Here is an 18,208-nt window from a genome sequence, read left to right as displayed (position 1 = left end):
TCTTTGGCTCTATTGATATGGTGTATTACATTAACTGATTTGCATATATTGAACCATCCCTGCATTCCTGGGATGAATCTCATTTGGTCATGATGTAGTCTTGATGATTTGCTGCATTCTGTTTGCTAGTATTTTATTGAGAATGTGCATCTATGTTCATTAGGGAAATCAGCTTGTAATTCTCTCTCTTGGTTGAGTCTTTCTCTGGTTTTGGTATCAGGGTAATATTTGCCTCCAGAAATGAGCTGGGGAGAATTCCTTCCCTTTCAATTTCATTAAAGAATTTGAGAAGAACTGGCATTAAATCTTCTCCATATTTCTTGTAGAACTTAGCGTGAATCCATCAGGATCTAGGCTTTTGTTTGTTGGTAAGTTTTTTATTACATTTTCTATTTCATAGGCTGATATTGAGTTATTTGATATTATTATGTCATCTTCACTCAGCTTTGTTAATTAATATGTATCTAGGAATCTGTCTATTTCCTCCATGATTTCCATCCTATGAGAGTAAAGATTTTCAAAGTAGGTATTGGTGATCTGAATTTCTACAAGATCTATAGTGATTTCATTCTTTTAATTCCTTATTGCATGAATTTGAGTTTTTTTCTTTCCTTTTTTTGATAAGGTTGGTTAGGGGTTTATCAATTTTATTTATTCTTTCAAACAATCAACTATTTGATTCATTAATTCTTTGTATTGTTTTCTTAGTCTCCATTCATTAATTTGTGCTCTGATCTTTATAATTTCCTGCCTTCTATGGGCTTTGGGCTTGACTTGCTCTTCTATTTCTAGAAGGTTGAGGTACAGCATAAGTTTGTTTATTTGTGCTCATTCTGTTTTCCTGATGTGGCAATTCACCCCTATAAATTTCCCTATGAGGACTGTTTTCGTTGTGTTCCACAAATTCTGGTAAGTTGTATCTACATTTTTGTTTGATTGTAAATATTGTTTAATTTCTTCTTGAATTTCATCTGTGACCCACTGGTAGTTCAGGAGGATGTTATTTAATTTTCATGTGTTTATGGAGTTTTTGCAATTTCTTTTGTCAATAATTTCCAATTTCATTGCATTATGGTCTGATAATTTCATTGCACAATGGTCAGATATGTAAAAGTTCCTTTTAATTTTTTTAATTTTAAAGAGAGTAGTAAATGAGAAACAAAGAAATATAACAGTAGCAGCATACCAGTATCACGAACATAAACAAATCAAAATGAGAACATTCAAAGTGATACAGAGTCTCAAGACAAAACAATATGAATCAACAGTGGTTGCTACATTACATATCGCTATCCTCAACTACACTGCTCAGATTACCAGATGTAAGGATGAAAGATTGCTCAAACCATTATAGGGAATAAGAAAATGATACTTTGATAAAACAGTAGAGATAATACAGAGTTTCACTAGACAAGGTGGTAGGACTTCACCATTGTAATTCCATTGCATATTGTTACCTTCAAATCAGTTGCTCAGACCACTAGACACAAGCATGCAAAATCGATCAGAACATAAAAAATCATAAGCATTAACTATTTATTTCAATACACCATCAGTCATCAGCAATACAGTTATCACAGCCATGCATATATACATTTATATTTTGTGTTCCTTCTTTCTTTTTTCTTCTTTCCCTCATCCCAGTCATTCCTTCTTTTGACCAATTTCTTTCCCTTTCCTCTCATCTATTGTACGTTTTGAGTTTTACCTAGTCTTTCAGGTTCCTACACCAAGGAGACAATATGATGTTTACCCATCTGGGTCCAATTTATTTCACTTATGATTATGGTCTCTAGTTGCAACCATTTACCTACAAAAGCCCATCCACTGAGGAATGGATAAAAAAGATGTGGTATTTCTATACATTGGAGTATTACAATGGTCAGATATGAAAATAACCTTCGATTTCAGCTTTAAGAAATGATTCAGATTTGCAACAGAGACCTTCCTACTGAAGTTTTCACTTTCAAGGCCAGCCTGAACTCACATAGAGAGACTCTGCCTCAAAAAACACAAAAAAGAGACACACTGAACCAAGGAAAGAAAGTAGATTTGACAAGTATATTTTGAAAACTTGGGCATATAATTTCTGACATATGGAAATGAATGGAGAAACAAACATTAGAAAGTCCTAAATCCTTGGAAGGATAATGCTTCCAGAAAAGTCTTGAGCCTAATTTTATTATTAAGAGATAAGATCTCCCTGTGTTGCCCAGGCCCCTGCCCAGAAGTGAACAGAAAGACAAGTTAGTTATTCCTTCCCTGCAACCCACAATCTCAGCACCACTCAGTCATCACTGATGACTGATGGTGTATTGAAATGAATAGTTAATGCTTAGGATTTTTTATGTTCTGATTGATTTTGCGTGCTTGTGAGCTGAAATGACCTTTTGGCCTCATCTTCTGAGTATCTGAGACAAAAGGAACATGTCATTATGCATGGCCAGGCCTCAAGTTTAAAACACTTGAATTCTTGAACCCTAAGACAACATTCAGAACCTCAACCCTATACCAGGAAAAGATAAGCAGTGAAAATCAAAGAAGGACTGTAACACAATGTCCACCTCTGATGTGAGTGTACAGAATGAATGACAAAGGAAGACACCTATAGATCAGGATCTAATCAACAGACTTCTTTTACTTGTGAGGTTAGGGAATTTCCAATATATGTTCAACAAAAATCGAGTTGCTTTGGTGCAGGGAATGCTGTTTGCCTCCCATTTTTCACTCTTCCTAGTGGAGTTTATTCAGGTGCTTATCCTAGCCCTGCTGAGGGATTAAAAAGTGGTCCTGAGATTGTGGGTTGCAGGGAAGGAATAACTAACTTGTCTTTCTGTTCATAACCAGCCCACAGGAGTCATATATAGTTCCGACAGATGGCTGAATATCACTGGAAGATACCTACTCTTTCATGGACACACTGGTGCAATGAAATCTAGGTTGTCTTTGGCAGGTAGAGTGCTCTCCATATGAGAAGAAAAGGAAACAGATATCTAGAAACTAGGAAGTAGACTATGGAAGCAATTGGTTAGTTAATCACAGAACTCATTTCTACTTTTTCTTGGGCATGTAATGAGATAAGGTTTCTTACAATTGTTTACAATCACTTGTCACCTTGCAACTGAACTCTAATGCTTTGAAATGAGTAAGTAACATGTGCTACCTTCTAGCCCTGCAGAGTGAAGTTTGCACATGACCCTTCATGCTCTTTCCTCTTTCAGCACGATGCTAACAAGCCAGAGGCCTTGAAAGTTATCTGGTGATGATAGCAGAGCAATCAGGTGTTTAAATGAATCACCATTTGAAGGTGAGCTGATTACTAATCAGGAAAACCTGCCTGAGCATATACATGGCAATAAATAAACTTCTATTTTGTTAATACAATAATACAATAGTACCTTTGCTGTTACAACTGATGTCATTATCCTAAAAGTACAGCCATACTTGTTTTTAATAAGAGTAAACATAAAGAATTTCAAGGGCCCAGATGCTCTATCACTTAATGTGCTGTCAGTGTTAGCTTTCCACTACTGTAACTTATGCCTGGGATAATCAATTTATAAAGATAAAAAGGTTTGTTTTGGTTTAGTTATAGAGGCTTCAGCCCATGACAGGTTAAGCTCATTGCTTTAGGCCTGGGGTAGCACATCATGGTGGCGGGATGTGGTGGTAAAAACAGCTCTGTGTGCAGCTGGAATGAAAAGAGAGGGGCTGGGGTCCCACTGTTCCTTCAAGGGCACACCTCCAACAACCCAAAGATCTCTCAGTAGGCTCCACCTCTCAAATATTCCACCACCTTCCAACAGCCCCAGTCTGAAAACAAAGCCTTTAACACATGAGTCTTTATGGGAATACTTAAGATCCAAACTATAACACTGCCATAAACTCCACTATGATGATACTCTAGAAAGGACAGAGATGAGTAAGGGGGACTCATTAAAACAATTTAACTCTACAAGAAAACTGTGATGAAAACCCAAGGAGACCACACCTCCTTCTGACTATTCTTGGCTTTTCAGTGTTTGCTATACATAAAATCCATTCATTAGCAAATCTCCAACTAAATTATGATGAGATAGAGCTACCAGGAAAGCAAAGAGGAATCACTTATCCCTGAACCACTAGACTAGGTTCATTTTCAAAGAACGTTATTGTTTTTGACAAATGTGCTTCTAAATATATTTGACATGCATAGGCACGAGTGCTTAATGAACAGCTTTTCCTACAGAATGGCAATTTTACCAAAGTTCTTTTATACACAGCTTGACATATGTAGATGATTACGGAAACGTATGTAGACTCACACTTTTACTTTACTTAAAAAAAACTTTTCTTATTCTCGAGTCTTCTTGTTCTATCATAAATCTCCCTTGTTCTGTTTAATATGTCACAAAACATGTGACTCTACCATCAGATCATGTACCAAGAAGTATGTGTAACTTTATACATATTATTGGATTAAATAAGTAGTTCATATTGATATAAGACTGTGCTAAGACTTATGGATCTGAGTAAATTATGAGCCAATCAGAAAACAACATGTTTTTAAAGATATATATCAGGGGCTGGGGATTTAGCTCAGCGGCAAAGCGCCTGCCTGGCAAGAGCAAGGTCGTGAGTTCGGTTTCCGGTACCGGAGAAAAAACAAAAACAAAAACAAAAAAATATATATATATATATGTATATATATATATATATTATTATGGACATTACCTTTAAAAATGAGCTGAAAGAAAATACTTTAGGAAATAAAAATACTTTTGAAATATTGATAAGCAGCACATTATTTTTATTGTTTTAAGTTTTTAGTTTTATGAATTCCTCTGAACTGTGAAATAGTACTGGGAAGTAAATTTTACTATAACAACCTTTCACGAAGGCCAAATTAATTCCAATTTCAAAATTCCAGGGTTTGGTGTGACAATTTCTTTTCTCCTCAACTCATTTCTTGTATGAAGAACAAGACTTGACAAGGTGAAGCTTAAAAAAAAACCTTGCAGATAAAGCTTGTCAGACTTTGGGTCTATCCGGAGGTATGCAGGCAAAATTCCTTGTGAATACTTTACCTAGGAATGGCACAGAGAAATGCTGTGGGCCTGCTACCTTGTTTCCAAACACTGGCGTTGTCTGCAGTCACAGCTGTCTCTGTCTAGTAGCAAAGATGTTATTTCTTCAAATCCCAGATTCCTGCTTTTCCCAGTCCCTCATGCAGAAGTCATCTGCGGAGATAAACCTTGTGCTCTAGTTTACATCTACAATGTCAACCACAGGCCCATGTGTCAAAGGCTTACTCCCTAGCTTGGTGCTATTGGGAGGTGATAGAAACTATGAGAGCTAAGGCCCAGTAGGAAGTCTTCTTGCCACTGGGCGGGGGGAGGGTCTATCCTTAAAAGAGGCCCTTCTCTTCTACTCTGGCGTTTCAGATACGAGTGAACAATTTTGCTACTTTATATGATTCTGCCATGATGTGCCTCCCCCTCTCCTATCAGATGCCTAAAAGCAGTGTCTTCTGAATCATGGATAATATCTCCAAAACTATGAGCTGAAGTAAACCTTGGTTCTCTACCAGGTGATTTGTCTCTGGTATTAGTTACAGTAACAGAAAGCTGAGTAAAACATGTATCAAGTATTAGACCACAAACCAGACTTAAATCCCATGAACAAGGACTCTGGCCATGAACTTAATACTCTCTTTGGTGAAAGAGATAACAACACCCTTTGAGAACAAATTGCCCTTCAAGAGTTTAAACTTACTGAGGATTGAGAGCATATCTCATTTGTTGTGTCTCTAGGACCTGTCAAATACCGAATCACAGTGAGCTGTCTAAAAATGTCTGCGGGGTGACTAAGAAAATGAAGAAGGAGACAAGACATCCGTGACTAACCACAGGGACTAAGACACCGCAATGACACACCTGCTATTTCTAAATTAACCAAAACGATGAGTCTCTCCCATGACGCAGAGACAGAAAGCTCTTAGGAGGTTAGGAAGAAAAGGATGAAGGCTGCAGTTATTTTCCAAGCAAGTCCTGTCACACATGTGGGGGTCCTGTAAGTATGTGTCATATACAATCTAGACATGTTCACAGAGATGCTTTATGCCTGCTACAGAAAATGCAGGTAACACAAACAGGGATTATGAAGAAGCAAAAATCCTTTAAAAATCCATCACATAACAAAAGAAAACACAAAAACACCAACAAAAAAGAAAATGCTTTCACCTACATTTGTGCAAGCATTATCCCAAATAAATCTTTATTAGATTTATCTGTATCTATGCTTCTTATAACTTATTTTGATTTCTGTTTTTGTTCTATGCTTTGTAAATTCTTTCTTCTAATACAGGGTCTGTGTTTCTTTTAATTTTACTGGCTGTTATTTTTCTAAGGTTAAGCAGTATATTTTATGAAAACTCTTAATATATTAAGTTTAGACATAAAACAATATATATAAATAAAAACATGCAAAAGATTAGGAATAGTTTATTTCTTCCAGTCTCCATTTTAGCACAGCCCTTTATCCTAATGAAGTGATTGTTACTTTCAATGACATAGTGTAATATTTGCTTTCTTTGTGCAGCCAACTATTTCTGATGGATAGCCTGAACAATTATAAGTTCAAACAATTCTAATGTTCATTACTAGTCCATTCATTCTGTAAATAAGTGTTTAAAATTATTATCAACAAGTTATTTAGGCTATATCTCCAACGTATTTCCTAAATCTTTGGAAGGTTTTGAATCTTGCAATATTTAATCATACATTTCTATTTTACTTTTATTTAAGCAATTAATTACACTGTTTTGCCTCAAAATTTGCACATATCACGATGCTGTCTTTGGAACACACTGATTCTGATGAAGAAGTCGGAATGCAGGCTAGTTTTTACCTTTATAATATATTATTTTACGTGTATGGTTACAGATATATTTGTAGATATTTGCATTTGAATGGTCTACCACTATCACCTTGATGGTACTTGCTTCGTATGTAACACACACGCCAGGGACATTCTGAATTATGTTGATCTACAGATCTTGGTGGAAAATTTATTGTAGAAAACAATTTTTGAGCCTTCTGGTGCTGATATTATTTTCAGGTATAACAATGATCCATATTTGATCCATTAATTTCTTGTCTCCATATCTGTAACCTTTCCTCTTATTAAATAATTTACAAGGAAACAATTTATAGCATTTCCTTACACAAAAGAAATGCTCAAGATATTAATTATTCTTATATGTAACTGTTTTAACCTCTCCTTCCCCTCTAAATTCTGACTGATTTTCTCAGTCCTTCTCTCTTCATCACTGATTTAACTTCACAACACTGATTTTTTTTACTTTGAGTTTTGAAAGACTTTCTCATTTCTCCAATGACAATAACTTTTCATTTCCTTAGTATAGCTAACACCCTTTACAACACCTATTTCACTTGCATTATAATTTCATTTTCCATCAATTATTCTGAATATTAGGTAATATTCTTTAAATTTTATTAAATTCCTTCATGTTATCAAACAGTATCTAAAATTTGTTTCTCTTCTGAAGAATAATGCCTTCTGAAATGTGTCCTAAAATCAACCTCCTTTCTTTCAGTCTTGGGCTACGCTTTGCAACAGTGAAACCCACACAAGATATTTTAGGTTTAGGTACCTTTGAATGCTTACATTCTCAGTGCTTATACTGACTCGCCGTCTTCCCTCTTCTGAATCTTTTCATCTGACTTCAACTGTCCATGCTAATAGGGCTTTTTATCAACCTGGCTTCATCCTGCAGATCAGCAACCTCAAATGCACATGTTATGGGAACTTCTTTCTTCCTGACTTAAGTCTGCCATGCTCCTGGTAAGCACTGAAGTCCACAGGCTTACAGTTCACCCAGGCGAAAAGTCAGGACTTTAGAATAATTAGTGCTCAGGATTATTAGTTCTACATTTTAATCTGCCTTATATCATTTTGTGGGCTGGCCTACAAAATGGAATGCTATTAATATTACCATCAACATGGGAAAATGTATTACATCCAGCAGACTGATGAGATCACTTTTGAAATAACACCTGGAGATCCCTGGGCACTTTTCTATATTATGTTAAGCTTCTAGCATGTCTCTTTCTCTCTTAAAAGGTGTAAACCCTTTGAAGGAAGAAAATATCACATTATCCTTTTTATTATCCAAATGGATATTTCAGAAAACATTACATTTAAAGTGTTTTATTTTTAATAATAGCTTCTTACTGGCTATCTCATCATTCTATATTTTTGGAGTGAACAATAATTCTGCTACTATAGTCAAGGTGTGGTAATGTGAGTGTTTCCAAACCCCACTTAGTGAATATTTAGAATTCACCACAGGAAACTGCTTAAGGAGCTTTGGGCTTTAAAAGAGAAAAATGTAAAAAGATTTTCTAGAAACAGTAATTACTGACTAAAAATACTAATAATACTGTAAAATACTAAGTGATAAATGAAAGTTTTAGCTCTTCAAAGGCTTAGCTGAAGTCATTTCCTCTAAGAAGATTTCCCTGACTACTTGGGCCATGCCAATTCTTCTGAGCATGTATCATGTTCTATGCATAATTCTGTCTTAGTACTGACCGCATTTTGAAGTTATCTGCACATACATGACATACTCAAAAGTAAGACAGCACCCTACTGATCTTTGTAATCATGGTGCCCAGGTGCCATATGCACAGAGTAATTCTCCCCTAAGGGTAACTTGAATGTTCTCTACCTCAATGATGGACATTTGTAGATAAAAGTTTGTTATGTTTCCCAAGTCTTTATCTCATTTGTAGGCAGAATGTTTTAAATTCCTCAAGTTTTTCATCCTCAGGACAGCCAGTATGTGTCTGCCAGCTTTGAGGATTCCCTCAGTCACAGGTTCCCAGGATTAGGAAACACACAAGGTGGTGTCATTTTTCTATTTACTACAGGCTACAATCAGCTGAAATTTGGTTATGCTCACTCCTTTAGATGCTATGCCAGAAGCTCTGGAAGAATTACTCCCTCCAGGAACACTGAAAGGGATACAGGAGAAAGAAAGAAGATGGAAGAATCCAACCAGATGCTTTGCCACTTGCTTCTTTGCTTGCTCAGCTAATCTCTCTCTCTTCTCCTCTCCTCTCCTGTCCTCCCCTCCCCTTTCCTCCCCTTCTCCTCTCCTCTCCCTTGCCCTCCCCTTTCCTTTGCTTTCCTTTCCTTTCTTCCTTATTTTTGGTTTTGGTTTATTTTTGAATACAGGGTGTTGTGTACACTAAGTATGTGCTCCACCACTGAACCGCATTCCGGCTTGTTTTTTGTTTTTATAATTTTTTTGTGACAGAACACTAGTATCTGATAACTAGTAGAAAACTGTGCTTAGACATAGTCTAATCCTGTCATGCATTTTCCAGAACACAAGAATTTCTTCACCCTAATTCTTACTCTCTTTTACTTGACTTGAAAGATGTCTACCTATATTTGACTAAATATGGAGTGTATAAAAGTATATATTGCTTCTTCCTAAAAGAATACAAACTCAAGGAGGACTCCTTTATCATAAAGCAATCATACAGAACACAGCCCTTGACTTTCAGGAATAAAATGTAGGTTGATGTCACACTGAAATAATTCACCAGAACTCAGTGAAACTTGGAGGCCACGTAAACCTTCCAAAAACAAGTTCATACAGCCCTTGTCATTCTTAGATTTCTGCCATTTGTTCCACACAAAAAATCTCAGCTGTGGGTACAGTGAGGCTATTCTGCACAGACATGCAACCTACACAGTCAGGGCCTTGGCTGGCCACCTGCAGGATACCCTGCATTGTGGCCCTGTAGACGTTGGCTAACTTCATTACAGTAAATCCTGCCCATACTGAACCTAGACATTGGAGACTTTTCCCAGGGTTTCCTTTGAGGAATAAGAAAGCTATGAAGTTAATTTCAACAATTTAAAAATAAAACTCATCATTACCACCAAAAAAAGAATGTTGTAAATTTTAGTGACATGACAGTATACTATTCAGCTATTACTAGACTGTGAAAATACATTTTGCCTCCAGATCCACAGACTGTGCAAACCAGGGATCAAGAAAAAAAAGGCATCTGCACTGAATATGTACAGACATCTTCTTGTCATAATTCTCTACTTAGTACAATATGAACATTTTATAGCTTTTATATTGTGTTAGAATTATAACTAGAGATGGTTTAAACAATACAGGAGGATGTGTGTAGATTATATGGAAACACAATACCACCAGTTGGTATCAGTGTTGTGAGTGTCTGAGATTTTGGTGTCCCTGAAGCTCCTGGAACCTGTTCCCTATACTGAGGGATGACTGTATTTAAATAATTTTACTTTGTGGGGAACTTACACAGAAAAGCTGCTTACTATTACTATCATGACATTTTTAATGAAAAACTATATACTCTGCACCTACTCCTATGTGCTCAGGATTATTTAGTAATTTATGGTTGTCATATTCAACAAACAGGCATTGAAGTAATTATATAGCAGACATAAAAGAAGTAGAATAGTATAGAATGGAGTGGAATAGAATAGAATAGAATAGAATAGAATAGAATAGAATAGAATGGAATAGAATAGAATCACAATAGACTCACAATAGACTCACAATAAAGTTAAAAAGAGAATATATAAATCTGGAGATTCATAAAGTTACAGAATAATTTAAAGTATAACTAAATGATAAACTGTGATAGTTCAACAAAAAGGAAGACCAGAGTGGAATAAAAGTGTCAGAGTGAGCTTCCCTAAGGGATAACTTTGTTTAAAACGCAATGGTTCTCACATAGAAGGCAGCCAAATTCCTGTTCAGCTTCTTCTCAGACAGACTTTCATGCATGCTTTCATAGGACTCAGTACTCATCCTTTTCACCTCTGTCTGCATCGATTCCTTGGGTGATGGTACTCAGTTCCCTAAAGCACAGATTCCCACCTCATGTCTGATGAGGGCATGTCTTCCCTTCAAGCACTTGATACAAATAGTCACCCACCTACTTGACAAAGCCACATCCACGTCTAGTTTGTAATTCAAAGGTGTAACAGGTCCAAAATAGAATTTTTAGTTTTATTTTTGGTGCCAGAAATTAAACTCAGGGCCTCTTGCTTGCCAGTCAGGCACTGTGCTGCTGAGGTATATCCTCGGCCCCAGAACAGAACTTTTAAAACCCCGTTCCTCATACTGCTCCCAATCCAAGGTGTCAACATTCACTCAGTTGCTTAGATCAAAGCCTCATATCATCCTTGACTCTTCATACTGCCCACATCCAGTTCATCAGAAATTCAGTAGCTTTTTCCCTCTGCACTGTCTCTGCCTTGGTCCACACACCATCCCCTTCCTCTGGACCAAAGCACAGTCTCTTAGCTGGTCTCCTTACTACCAAGAATCAGAGTAACCTTTTTAAGAACTTACAGGATTATTTTAAGCAACTGAATGATTTTCCAAACTAATGGAATACAACCTATGCTTTTTAAATATGCTCTACAAGACCCTGCTCCAGTAAATCATAACACATTAATCGTGATATATAATCACGGGAGATCATGAAACACGTTTAAAGAACAGAATAGAATGAATGAAAATTTCCACAGCATATCATATGCAATAAGAGTTAGAACTACTTTGTGGTGTTATTTAGGCTGTAAAATATAGGAAAAGGTAACACTGGGTGTCTAACTCAATTATGACACTGTTTTCGTGGAACTAAGGTAGTAGGTAAGGGTTCAACCCACAAAACACCACCACCACTACCACACCACCTCAGATGTCAATCATAAGCCAGGTTGGGACCTGTGCTTCTCATCCAGTGGCTTTAAAGCAAGATTCTCCCACTTCTTCCTTGGGTTCAAAATTTGCTACAGCCTTTCATAGCACCTAGGAAAATATTTTACTCAACATTTTCTCATTTATTTTAACTGATACCAAAACGATACAGATCAACAGCCAAAGGTAAGGTTTACAGAGGACAAGTCACATGGGCAGAGGCACTGAGTTTCTGCACTCTCCCTTGCATGTTCTACCTTCCAGAAACCACCACATGCTCAGCTACTTGGAAGCTCTTTGACCCTTAGTCTTTTGGATTTTTGTGGAGGCTCCACTGTGCACATGAATGGGTACATCATCGGCCACTGACAACCAACTCAATCTCTAGCCCTTCCACAGGAGCTGAAGAATAAGGCTGACAGCTTCTGCTTTCTAATCACATGGTTGGTTTCCCCAGCACCACCCCACATCCAGAGGCTGTCTGATGCTATTACTAAGGCAACTTTAATAGTCAGAAAGTATCTATCACCAATCAGCAATGGCACCCTGGTTTCTAAAAACACATTTATCACCTTGAAGATTCCAAAAGCTTTGGAAATTGTGTGCCAAAAAAAACAAAATAAAGGTGAAACTGTACCTCTTACTCTGAATGACAGTATCACATTAGGGTAAGTGTATTTATTTGTAACACAAAACAATTTTTCATGTGCTGTAATAAAACAAAACAAAAAAAAGTTTGCAAGGTCCAGACTACAGGATCTGGCCCATTTCCTCTTTAATCTTGTTTTATAAAATACATTCCTTATTACCTTACTATAGTCTTACTAATATTCATTTTAAGCTTCACCAAACAAGCTCATGCCTGCCACAATATATTTATTGTTTTAATTTTTTCTTGTTGCTTAGACAAAATACTCGACACCCACAAGTTGAAGGAAGAAAGGTCTGTTTTGGCTTACAGTTTGTAGAGGTTTCAGTCCATAGTTGGCTGGCTCCAAGGTAGGGTGGCACGGCAGAGGGGCATCGCAGAGGAGAAACAGTCCATGTCATGGGAGGCAGAAGGCAGCAAGCAGCAGATAGAAGCAGCAAGCCTCCCTTTGCCTTTTATCCTATCCAGGCTACAAAACTTCTGGGTGACACCACCCGCCCCAGCATGGGCCTTCCCATCATCCACACCTGGAACTTGCTCAGCCAATCAGTGGACTAATTTAATACCACACACCCTTAATCCCATTATCACACACCCTAGAACCAACCCGCTCTGAAGAGCTCACCTATGAGCACATGAGGCTTTGGAGGAACATCTAGATTCAAGCCATAATATTCATACATACTCTGTCTCTATTTGGCATGACTTATCCTTAGATTTTTCCCATGGATAGTTCTTTCACACTAGTAGTCATATCTTTGTTCAAATATTACCTCCTGGTAAGCATCCTAATGTAAAGTAGCACCTTCATTCCAGTGGTCCTCGCTCTGATTATCTCCTCACTTTGTTTAAGATTCTTCTTACCGCTGTATCCATGTCCCCTCATTCATTTTATTTTATTCATTTGTCCATGTCTTTGTTTTCTGCTTCACTCTCTTAGAATAAACCCCAGGAATTCAAAGGCCACATCGTTCTGCTGACAACTGTACAACCAGTGCAAAGGAAAGTGTTTCTCATAAATAGGTGTCCATAAGTATTTGTTGAACAAAGCAACTTAAAGACATTCTTCCTCTCTGAGGAGACATAACTGGGGAGAGCCGCGGTCTCTCTTGAGCTTCTTGGGGCCCCAGTTAGAAAAGTAGAAGCCGCAGAATTAGTATTCAAAATTCCTCCCTTTGCCTTTGTGTTCAGTCCAGGAGGCCATTCATTTCAGCACATTAAACTGTTAATTATGGGGCCTGGCTTTTCCTTTCTTTATGTAGCAGGAATAAATAGTTATTATTGAATAGTCATTTAGTAGGCAGTGGTTTCTTTCAGGGTAACCATTGGTAAAGTTGCACAAATACATAAATAAAGCCATTTATTTAAAAACTGGGACCAAATGACTTAACAGATTCCACTTCTCTTCTCCTTACCATCCCATGTGTGACCTGCTCAGAGTGGATTCCTTTTCTGCCTCACTCCTCACAGATGTCCTAGCTCATGCCAATAAGCATGCCATTGGTAGGACTAAAATAGTCCTGTAACTCATAGTAATTTATTCCAAGAGAGTGATTTTTTTGTGGCATTACAGATTTACCTACCATTAGTGTAGGCACAAAGTAACTTTCCTAGCCAAATTGAGACTTGTGTACTACATGTACTGCATGTGCATTGCATTCTCTGAATTTTCATAGAAAATAAATGGAATGCAGTTTGTTAGAAATGGAAAAGCAGGACAAGAAGTTCGGTCACTTACTGTCCTGGTCTCAGCTCTCACCTTAACTAGCTGAAATTTCTGAACAAGCTATTTAAACTCCTGGAGCCTTAGCTTTCTCATTTGTACAAGAGGGCCACTTTAGGTAAAAACTTCTACTCAGTAGGACTTCAGTGTATTCCAAGCACTATTTTAAGTTAGTCATCAGTCCTCATACAAACCTTGCAAAGTAGATGGTATTATTACACACTGAGAAAAATTAGATGAAGAAAAGGCAACATAGATAGCAAGTGGTGGAGATGGCTTACACCTAGGGAGCCTAACTCCAGAATTCACAATCTTATCCACCTGTCGTAATAGAGGATTTACATTCAGCCCATTTCTAAGAGTTAAAGTAAGGTGTGAATACCTGAATTTTAAGTTAGTCTATGTGTATACTCATTCCATTCTTCCAGTTGATTGGGACTATTTATGCGTAGAGATTTTACCAGCCTTGGAATAATCTGGGAGAGCAGACTTAGTGCCTTGCACGTAGAAAGTGTTGAAGATCAACTTAAAACTGGTCAGGAGTTGAGATGGACTCAGGCAACTGTTTTGAGACAAACAGAATCTAGTCTCTTCTGAAAGTCTGTGATTCAGATATTGAATGTTTTTGAAGGAGTCAGCTCTTTTTGCACAAGTTTATCTTCACTTTCTCCTCAACTTACTGCAATGCGGTTCTCACCTCTATTAATGCCACTGAACCTGTTCTTGCCGAAGTCATCGACTTCAAAAGACATTTCCCATAGAAACCAATCACATCTCCAGAGACCACTGTTATTTATTTCTACCCCTCTTTCTGAAAGTCCTCACTTCCCTTGAACTGGATGGCAAGCACTGTCTTGATGTCTCCTCTGCTGCTCAGGGTGCTATACTTAGTATTTTAGAATCCACTGTCCACCATTTTAGAACCCACTCTCCCTGCCTATACCAATCATGCTGTATCTCTTGGGGTTCTGTCATATGCTTTTCCCTTCTCAGTTCACACATTTTCCTCTGAAGATTTTACTTCCTCCCTTAGCTTTGATCTTCCATCCATATGCTAAGGATTTTTAAATCTATATCTTCAGCCAAGATCCTTCTCATGAGCTTCAAACCTGGTATAGTAATACATAACAATAACTTACTTTAAAAATACTTCAAAATAGTATGACGTGTGTAGAGTAGACTAGTTCACATTTGCATACCCAAATAAGAAATCTATACTGTGGGGATGGATAACTAATATCTGAAGTCACTAACCCCAGATCTATATTCCATCGGTGTCACTATAGCTGCTATATATTCTGCAACCACATTCTCTCCCAGAGAACTTAATTATATAGCAATGCTAGAAATAATATTTTGGGTTTTGTTGGATGGGGTTGTTCTTTATCATTAAGTGTATTGGTACAATCTAGATGTAATTAGTGATCACATTCATCATATGGAACTTGTACCCATACATGATATACCCTGATTCTTATTTTTTCCCCATTCCCCTCCTCTCCCTTCTGCCCCTCTTCTTCTTATTTACAAAAGACTGGTTTCCATTTTATCTTCCTTTTCTTGTTTCTTGTGAAATGGGTGATGCATGACCTGTACATTTGCCTATAAAAAGGACTGCATAAATATCCAGTAGGCCCAATAGTGTACCTTTGACACATCACTCAAGATCCACCACTCAATGGACCTGGGTCTCCTGTTTCACAGAAAACTCATCCCAGTTACCAGGTGGATAGTATCTTACATGTTAAGTTCAGCATATGCAAAACTAAACTGATCATCTTTGCACAGATTTGTTAATTTTTCTATGTTTTTGTGCAGTGAAGAGACCCATATCCACTCAGTGCTCTAAGCCAGAAACCTGACAATAGTTTTAACTTCTCCCACTCTCATCACGTTGGTAGTCAATCCACTACTAAGCTCCATCACCTGAGTTACTCTCAAATCCTTCCATTTCTCTCCATCTTCACTGGTGCCTCTGCAATCTGTGTCAACAGCTCCACTCTCCCCTGGGTTACTATAATTTCCTGTCCTTGGTTTCACTGCTTGTATTCTATTTGTTACATATGACCCAGACTGGAATTTAAGAAATCTGTGTTCTAATTTTATTTTAATTATTTATGGTAAAGTAAGGGTTATATTCAAAATATCTAGCAGCAGCTAGCAGCACAGGCACCAACCAGTGACAACAAATGCCAAACCATTTCGGATGAAAACCAGTGCTAAATCCAGCTTTGAGCAACCCATGCTTTTCTGGCACCTGCATTCACTCCTAGTCTTCAAATGCCATTATGCTGTAGCTTATGTTGGTATTAATATTTTTAATCTTCTGCATCTTACTTGTGCTTGACATACAGGAGACTATTGTTGAACATATGAAAGAATAAGAATGGAAAAAAATCAATTAATCAATAAGCCAGTATTTTCAACCTCATTTCTAGTGCCCTGGTTTCTAGACCAATCTTTACTGTAAGTCAGTTGTGGGGAATGGTGTGGGATTTATGCAAGTTAAGCTTACCCCTAGCAGTTCAACTTTAAGTCATATTTGTTGCTTTTCTAATTTCCAAATTTGCATCTTACTATCCATCTCTTTTTATGTGTCTTCAGGAAATGGAGTGATTCCTTTCTCTTTCCAGTCTACACCCACTCCCCCTGCCCAGTTTTCTTAAAAATACAGGAAGTTGGATATTCCCCTCAGACCTACAGATTGATAACCTGGATTTAGTGCTACTGACATCTTTGTTTCCTATCAAGGTTAGGTGAAGTCTACTTCAACAAACATACCGATACACTCTTGGAATAGAATAATGTATGAGTACATATTCTCATTAAGAGGTGACCTTATATTGGTGAAAGTAAGTGTTCAAATGAGTCATCTAAGTAAATAAGTGTCAAAGCTTTGTTGTATGGCAGTCAGCCTAAGCTCAGCATGACAAAGGACTAAGGACATTGAGAATAAAAAAAAAACAGTTTTACATAATTGATGTAAAAAATCACCAATGAACCATCACCAGTGAACAAGTTCAGAGCTGTATGGACTTCTTTAATCTTATATTACTACTTAACATTTTTCTGAGTTCTATCATGTGTGTTACATAATAGTTTTGTGCCCCCCCCCAATAAAAGAGATCGCTAAGTCTTACCCTATTCCTAACAAGTGCTAAGACAGAAACATAAGTAGGATGCTGTGAGAGCACACAGGAGGGTAGTTATATCAAGAGAAGCAAGTGAGGACAGAAGACAGGTAAAGAGGAGGCATTTCAGACGGAATGATGCCTATACTAAGCTCTAAGGGACAAATTAACCTTGCCAAGGTTTGGGAAGGTGAGTGAGGTAAAGGACCCCTTGGTGGGATGCACTCATCACCTTGGGTTAGACCCCTCAATACCTCCTGCTGGCCTAGACCATTATCTGTTGCTCCTTATTTTCTACTATATCTGCTACAACAATCTGTCTTGGACACTTTTCTCTCATTGCTGGGACAAAATATTTGACACCTAAAATTAAGGAAGGAAAGGTTTATTTTGCTTACAGTTTGTGGAGGTTTCAGTCCATACTTGACAGGTTCCAAGGCAGAGTGGCACATGGCAGAGAGCTACAGCTCATGGAGGCAGAACACAGCAAAAGCAACAAGCACAAAAGGGAGGAATGGCAGCAAGCAGCCTCTTCCTCTCCCTTACATATGCAAACTATCCACCCCAGGGTGGGTGTGGCTCTCACACCCATAATCAATCAAACTCTAAAAGCCTGCCCCAAGACCGCATGAGGCTTTTGGGGGGACACCCAGACACAAACCATAACACAAACCTTCACTTTGTGCCTCATGCTGCACCTACATCCCCTAAGAGATACATCTAATTCCAGTTCCCCTGCTTGGCTCTATCCATCGTTCAAGATTCACAGCCCATTTATTACCTCCCTGGAAGGATAGCTTGCTCACAGTGTCTATTTTCACTCTTCCATCAATAATCACCTGCACTCTTGTCAGTCACTGAACAAACGCCAGCCTGCATCATCAGCACCTCACTTCACTTCAAAGTTTTCTTCTGTAGATGTTTCCTAATGGGTA

General features: G+C 37.8%; 1 protein-coding gene across 7 annotated transcripts in view; it reads right to left on the bottom strand.

Annotated features, from left to right (window-relative positions):
• The window catches only part of Rgs7 (regulator of G-protein signaling 7), a gene marked incomplete at its 5' end in the record, with an annotated part of 458,438 nt that overhangs the window by 191,627 nt on the left and 248,603 nt on the right, over positions 1-18,208 (bottom strand).

This window comes from Chinchilla lanigera, unplaced genomic scaffold (genome assembly GCF_000276665.1).
Source record: "Chinchilla lanigera isolate Chin_1 unplaced genomic scaffold, ChiLan1.0 scaffold00005, whole genome shotgun sequence".
Classification (NCBI taxonomy): domain Eukaryota; kingdom Metazoa; phylum Chordata; class Mammalia; order Rodentia; family Chinchillidae; genus Chinchilla; species Chinchilla lanigera.
This window is presented reverse-complemented; position numbering and strand designations above follow the sequence as displayed.